Below are 8,024 nucleotides of genomic sequence, written 5' to 3' on the forward strand. Positions count from 1 at the left end.
TTACAAACCTGTCTTTTTTTGGCCAGCCTCTCTCCATATATAATAGGATTGAAAATTGGTGGGCATATTAGAAAACAGTGAAGCATAGGTGGTACACATGTCTCTAGTGCAAACAGTGAGGAGGACAAAGGAAAGCTAATTCCCCTGTTTTGGGAAAAGTTCATCATTAAATTGTAACTTAAATAGGCTTGTTTATGATCATTATTGGGCCTTACTGTGTCACATATGAAGTGCTTAGTATTGTGAATGGGCTGGATGCTTTGATCAAGGGAGTATGCATAGAATTCTAACTTGAAAAATACATTTGGAACTTCGCAATTTTTTGCCTCAATCGTGCAATTATGTCAATGGGAAAAATGTACTGTATGTCTGAACTTTCAGGCCTATGAGAAAGGAAGGCAATGTTTTATGGTGGCTTGATGTTTGTAGTAAATCTCCCCAAAGACAAACATGACTTTTAATCAGTCAGAGGATTAGACACAAGATCAATGTTAAAGTTAGTGCTTCAACAATAGGTGGAAAATAACTTGCATCAGTAGTAGGCCTAAGATAACAATTATCCACATAACTGGAAATGTCTTCTTATGTCAAATATAAGAACAGGATATATACAGTAGGCCTATAAACATCTATTTTCACTTCAAAACAAATTCTTATTTACAATGACAGCCTACACCGGCAAACCCGGACGATACTGTGCCAATTGTGCACCGCCCTATGGGATTCCCAAACACAGCCAGTTGTGATACAGGCTGGATTCAAACCAGGGTGTCTGTAGTGACTACTCTAGCACTTTCAAACAGCACTTATTCTAAAAGGGCATTATCATAATTTGTACAATTTAACAGTATTATTCTAACCTCATAGTGTGGGAATATATATAAAACACAGGAAAATCACTTTTTTGACTGCACTGGGACATTAATTGATCAGGGTAACAAGATGACTATATGGCTGTGTTCAAGCAGGAAGCCCATCTCTGATCTTTTTTCGACTAATTGTTTTTTTCACCAATCATATCAGACCATTTCACATCAGCTCAATTTGAATGCACAGAGTTACCATGACGAATACCTGAGGCCCATTGTCGTGCCATTCATCCGTGCCATCACCTCATGTTTCAGCATGATAATGCACGGCCCCATGTTATAAGGATCTGTACAGAATTCCTGGAAGCTGAAAATGTCCCAGTTCGTCCATGGCCTGCATACTCACCCAACATGTCACACATTGAACCTGTTTGGGATACTCTGGATCGACGTGTACAACAGCGTGTTCCAGTTCCTGTCAATATCCAGAAACGTTATATATTTATGTTCAATGTAGATTACTAATGCACTCATTCTATCGATGTAAGACATTCTGGTGAGCACTACTTTATTTAGTCTTCTGTGGCAAAAAGTTATTAAAGAAGAGAAGCTGCATGTATTTAACTGTAGTTGACAGAAAATAATGGCCTACCAAACGTCGGAAATTATAAGCAGAAACTTGTCTAAATTATGGGTGAAAGTAGCCAGTAGTAAATAGTAAGTGATTTATTTGACAATCAGATGAAAACATCGCACAACACCCATGATATGCTTAACTGAGCCTGCGCAGGCTGCAAAAACAACAGTAAACGGGATAAGATGTTTACATGCCACAGTATCACATCTTAGATCCGTATACCCCAGGCATCTTATCCGGGTTTCTCATAACCGGGATACAACTTGTTTCGGGTTATTTTAACAGGATATGTCTATATGCATCAAAAACATCAAAAACAGAATACTTGAGTATCCCAATTAATAATGGGATATTGGTGCGCATGTAAGCATGGTAATTGTTACAGGCTTCGGTTTTCGAGGTTGGTTTCTTTTTGCATGTGGATGTGCACTGATTGGAGTTGTCCTTGTTGGCCAGGATGTGTTGCACCTGTCGCCTGGTTAGTTTCACCTGTGCTGGCAGAGCCAATGCTCCTAGTGGTGTGAAAGATGTTGGAAGAGCTAGACCGATGTTTAGCTCTCCCTTTAAGCTTGGGTTAAACAAGCCTCTTATCGTGTCTTTTCTGTTTGGTTTGCTCCATGTTTACTTTCTCTCCCTAACCTAAGGTGGTGTGGGTTTTCTTTTAGTTTGTCTTCTCAGGTAAATCTAGTGGGCATCCATAGTGGGTGTATGTTCAGATTGATTTTATTAGGATCCCCATTAGCCAACACCAATGGCGACCCTAGTTTAGACCCTACTCAAGTTTCCTTGGCCAGGACTCAGTAGGCACCCCCATGGATGCCTTTCAGAACCTATTTCAAAACCAAACCTAGTTTCGTTTTGGTTGTCAGTGACTCATTTGTTAGTCCCTTTTTATGTTGAGTGATGAATTTAGTTTTTTGGGGAATATAACAAATGAGGTCTCGTCCGGGATATTTTGTCCCAGGTTTGCTGTAGTTGCTCCAATCACTCTGAAGCAGTGGAAAGTTGCATAAACACTCGCAGGGTAATACTATTTTTTTATTTTGGAGCATTTGTGGGGAACCCTTTTTGGGAGATACTGGATAAATGTGATGGCCTTGATTCAGTTTGAAATTGTTGTTTTTTTACATTGGATAAAAGCAGAGACACAGAGCTACAAAATGGTAGATCATACACTGCATTTGAAGAACAATGGGAAAGTAATTCTGCTTTGAAGGTTGATAAACTTGTAACCTCACTTTTGAGAAAATGGTCTTTGAATGTTTTGGTACCAGTTGGAGAGCTCTTCTTTGTCTACACCCATTCAGCATCGTTCACACCCTCTTAAGCTTAAGCCCGACCCATCTCTTTAACGGTTGATTCGAGCGTTCTCTACGAACAACAGCAGTCAATCACCCAAGCTAACTGGCTACTTCCAGACACAAATGAGAGAACAGCTCACTGAACATTACTCATCATAGCAGAGCTGGTTAAGCTGTTTTTATGTTATCCAGAGCTTTGGTAACTGCAACTGTGTTGTCAGATTGTCTGTTCGTAAATTCAGAGCGTTTCGCTCTGGCCGATGAGTAGGGTTAATCCTAGCATTCTGACCTCACAACGGCAGTCAAGCACTCAAGCTAATTGGCTAGCTCGTAAGCTACTTCTAGACACAAATGAGAGAACACCCCACTCTGTCCATTTTACTCACCCTAGCAGAGCTGGATAGGCTGTTTTCATGTTGCCCAGAGCGTTGGTGACTGTAACTGTGCCCCTGGCAACAATTTAATTACGATTTGTTGCCGACATTTACTGACACCGGCCACATTCAATGGGTGTTGAGCGTTCATAAATTCAAATCAAATCAAATTGTGTTGGTTACATACACATGTTTAGCAGATGTTATTGCGGGTGTAGTGAAATGCTTGTGTTTCTAGCTCCGACAGTGCACTAACAAGTAATATTTAACAATTTCACAACATATACCCAATACACACAACACACACAAATCTAAGTAAATGGAATGGAATTAAGAATATATAAATATATGGATGAGCAATGTCAGTGCGGCATAGACTAAGATACACTGGTGGTTGTTGTCCTTGATGATCCTTTTGGCCTTCCTGTGACATCGGGTGTCCTGGAAGGCAGGTAGTGTGCCCCCGGTGATGGGTTGGGCAGACCGCACCACACTCTGGAGAGCCCTGCAGTTGCGGGCGGTGCAGTTGCCATACCATGAAGTGATACATTCCAACAGGATGCTCTCAATTGTGCATCTGTAAAGGTTTGAGGGTTTTGGGTGCCAAGCCAAATTTCAACACCCTCCTGAGGTTGAAGAGGCGCTGTTGCACCTTCTTCACCACACTGTCTGTGTGAGTGGACCATTTCAGTTTGTCAGTGATATGTACGCCGAGGAACTTGAAGCTTTCATCCTCTTTGTTTTGTTGACATTGAGTGAGAGGTTTTTTTCCTGGCACCACAGTCCCAAAGCCCTCACCTGCTCCCTGTAGGCTGTATCGTCATTGTTAGTAATCAAGCCTACCACTGTTGTGTCATCTCCAAACTTGATGATTCAGATGAAGGCATGCGTGGCCAAGCAGTCATGGGTGAACAGGGAGTACAAGAGGGGGCTGCGCACGCACCCTTGTGGGGCCCCAGTGTTGAGGATCAGTGGAGGTGTTGTTTACTACCTTCAACACCTGGGGGTGGCCCATCAGGAAGTCCAGGATCCAGTTGCACAGGGTGAGGTTCAGACCCAGGGCCTCGAGCTTAATGATGAGCTTGGAGGGTACAATGGTGTTGAATGCTGAGCTATAATCAATGAACAGTATTCTTACATAGGTATTCCTCTTGTCCAGATGGGATAGGGCAGTGTGCAATGTGATGGTGATTGCATCTTCTGTGGATCTACTGGGGCGGTAAGCAAATTGAAGTGGGTCTAGGGTGACAGGTAAGGTAGAGGTGATATGATCCTTGACTATTCTCTCAAAGCACTTCAAGATGACAGAAGTGAGTGCTACGGGGCCATAGTCATTTAGTTCAGTTACCTTTGCTTTCTTTGGTACAGGAATAATGGTGGCCATCTTGAAACATGTGAGGACAGCAGACTGGGATAGGGAGAGATTGAATGTGTCCGTAAACACACCAGCCAGCTGGTCTGCGCATGCTCTGAGGACGCAGCTAGAGATGACATCTGGGCCGGCAGCATTACGAGGGTTAACACGCATAAATGTCTTACTCACGTCGGCCACGGAGAAGGAGAGCCCACAGTCCTTGGTAGTGGGCCGCGTCGGTGGCACTGTGTTATCCTCAAAGCGGGCGAAGAAGATGTTTAGCTTGTCCAGAAGCAAGACGTCGTTGTCTGCGACATGGCTAGTTTTCCTTTTCTAGTCCGTGATTGTCTGTAGACCCTGCCACATACATCTCGTGTCTGAGCCGTTGAATTGCAACTCCACTTTGTCTCTATTGTGAGCGGACCAAGTAATTTGGCGTCACTCTAAAGCGGAAAGATGGAATAAATGAGTCAGGAGTAGGTTTTCTTGATTGAACACAGTTCTCTATTGAGGGATTTTGGTCAATACAAGTACTCCAACATAATTATTGAAAATCTCCCAAGGAAAAACATACATCTTCTTCTCCAGATGAAACAGGAACACAATACGATTATCTTTAACCTCTCTAGGGCAGGTGGCACCAAATCGTCCCACCTACGTAACAGCCAGTTGAATCCTGTGGCGCGATTTTCAAATACCTTAAAAATGCTATTACTTCAATTTCTTAAACATATGACTATTTTACAACTATTTAAAGACAAGACTCTCGTTAATCTAACCACACTGTCCGATTTCAAAAAGGCTTTACAACGAAAGCAAAACATTAGATTATGTCAGCAGAGTACCCAGCCAGAAATAATCAGACACCCATTTTTCAAGCTAGCATATAATGTCACAAAAACCCAGAAGACAGCTAAATGCAGCACTAACCTTTGATGATCTTCATCAGATGACACACCTAGGACATTATGTTATACAATACATGCATGTTTTGTTCAATCAAGTTCATATTTATATCAAAAACCAGCTTTTTACATTAGCATGTGACGTTCAGAACTAGCATACCCCCCGCAAACTTCCGATGAATTTACTAACAATTTACTAAATTACTCACGATAAATGTTCACAAAAAGCATAATTATTTTAAGAATTATAGATACAGAACTCCTCTATGCACTCGATATGTCCGATTTTAAAATAGCTTTTCGGTGAAAGCACATTTTGCAATATTCTTAGTAGATAGCCCGGCATCACAGGGCTAGCTATTTAGACACCCACCAAGTTTAGCCTTCACCAAACTCAGATTTACTATTAGAAAAGTTTGATTACCTTTCCTGTTCTTCGTCAGAATGTACTCCCAGGACTTCTACTTAAATAACAAATGTAGGTTTGGTCCAAAATAATCCATAGTTATGTTCCAACAGCAACGTTTTGTTCGTGCGTTCAAGACACTATCCCAATGGTAAATAAGGGTCACGCGAACGGCGCATTTCGTGACAAAAGATTTCTAAATATTTCATTACCGTACTTCGAAGCATGTCAATCGCTGTTTAAAATCAATTTTTATGCCATTTTTCTAGTAAAAAAGCGATAATATTCCGACCGGGAATATGCAATTAGGTAAACAGCCGAAAGAAAATACAGCACGGGGTCGAATCGGGCACGCGCCTAATTCCTTTGTCCTCTTATCGGCCACTTGGCAAAGGCGATACTGTGTTTCAGCCTGAGGCTGCCTCGTCATCGTTCAACTTTTTCCCGGGCTCTGAGAGCCTATGGAAGCCGTAGGAAGTGTCACGTTACAGCTAAGATCCCCACTCTTCAATAAACAGAGACAAGAAGAACGACTCCTTGTCAGACAGGCCACTTCCTGCATGAAACCTTCTCAGGTTTTTGCCTGCCATATGAGTTCTGTTATACTCACAGACACCATTCAAACAGTTTTAGAAACTTTAGGGTATTTTCTATCCAAAGCCAATAATTATATGCATATTCTAGTTACTGGGCAGGAGTACGTTTTTTATCCGGCCGTGTAAATACTGCCCCCTAGCCCTAACAGGTTAAACTACAACAAAAGTCACGAGTTTGTCACCGTCTTAATGGTTCTTCGTGGTTAGCTTCTGTCTCTCGGTAGCCATCCTCCAGAGATAGTTCCCCTCCCCACTTCTTGCTGGTTCCCTACTCTCTCTTGTAGGGAAAAGGATAATAGGTCATTAGTACCGTCAGCTGTGCTTAATTGCCTCAGGTCCCCTTGACTCACATGCCTAGTTGGGCTACTATCCGTGAGCCCAGCCTGCCCTCTGGTGGTCCTTCCACACTATACTGACATTTTGCCTGTTTGATTGCCTTGCGGAGGGAATAACTACACTGTTTGTTTGATTCTGCAATATTCCCAGTCACCTTGCCATGGTTAAATGCGGTGGTTCGCGCTTTCAGTTTTGAGCGAATGCTGCCTTCTATCCACAGTTTCTGGTTAGGATAGGTTTTAATAGTCACAATGGGCACAACATCTCCTATACACTTACTGATAAACTCAGTCACTATATCAGTGACTCGGAGGCTACCCAGAACATATCCCAGTCTATGTGATCAAAACAATCTTGAAGCGTGGATTCTGATTGGTCAGACCAGCGTTGAATAGTCCTTAGCACAGGTACTTCCTGTTTGATTTTCTGCCTATAGAAAGGGAGGAGAAAAATGGAGTCTCAGTCAGATTTGCCAAAAGGAGAGCGGGGGAGGGCCATGTAGACATCCTTGAAGCTGGTGTAGCAGTGGTCGAGCGTTTTAGCAGCACGAGTACTACAGTCAATGTGTTGATAGAACTTCGGCAGCCTTTTTCTCAAATTTGCTTTGTTAAAATCCCCAGCTACAATAAATGCATCCTCGGGATATGTGGTTTCCAGTATGCATAAAGTCCAGTGAAGTTATTTGAGGGCCGTCGTGGTATCGGCTTGAGGGGGGATATACACAGCTGTGACTAACCGAAGAGAATTCTCTTGGGAAATAATAGTCTACATTTGATTGTGAGGTATTCTAGGTCGGATGAAAAAAATAACTTGAGTTACTGGACTTGAGTTATTCTGGTCGCTGGCACATTTAGACGAGAGTGTTCTGAAATCGGAGTAGATGGTCAGATTGAATTTACGAACGCACCTGAAATGGTTACTTGCATAGTGGAGTCTTTTGTTAAGACATGTAGCTAGCTATCTTGGTAAACAATGAACCATAATCCCAACTCATGACGTTAATACCTTGAATGAATCTGCAGGTAGCTAACCAACCAGGTCCAATGTTAGCTAGCTAACATTAGGCTATAACTAGCCAAGCAAATGGCTCTGAGATGCGAATAACAAGATCATATATCTAACAGTACACTTTAACTTGAAATGAAAACAACTTTCTGTCAAAATTAGAAACGTGTAATATCTTAAAATATAGCTGGCTAGACTATGTTACCCGTGCTCTGATATCGGAGTAGATAGCGAGAGCGAATTTACCAGCTACGTATATCAACAGTTTTCACAGTGACATTCTATTGAAATGGATACCTTG

Source organism: Salmo trutta, chromosome 13, assembly GCF_901001165.1.
Source record: "Salmo trutta chromosome 13, fSalTru1.1, whole genome shotgun sequence".
Lineage (NCBI taxonomy): Eukaryota > Metazoa > Chordata > Actinopteri > Salmoniformes > Salmonidae > Salmo > Salmo trutta.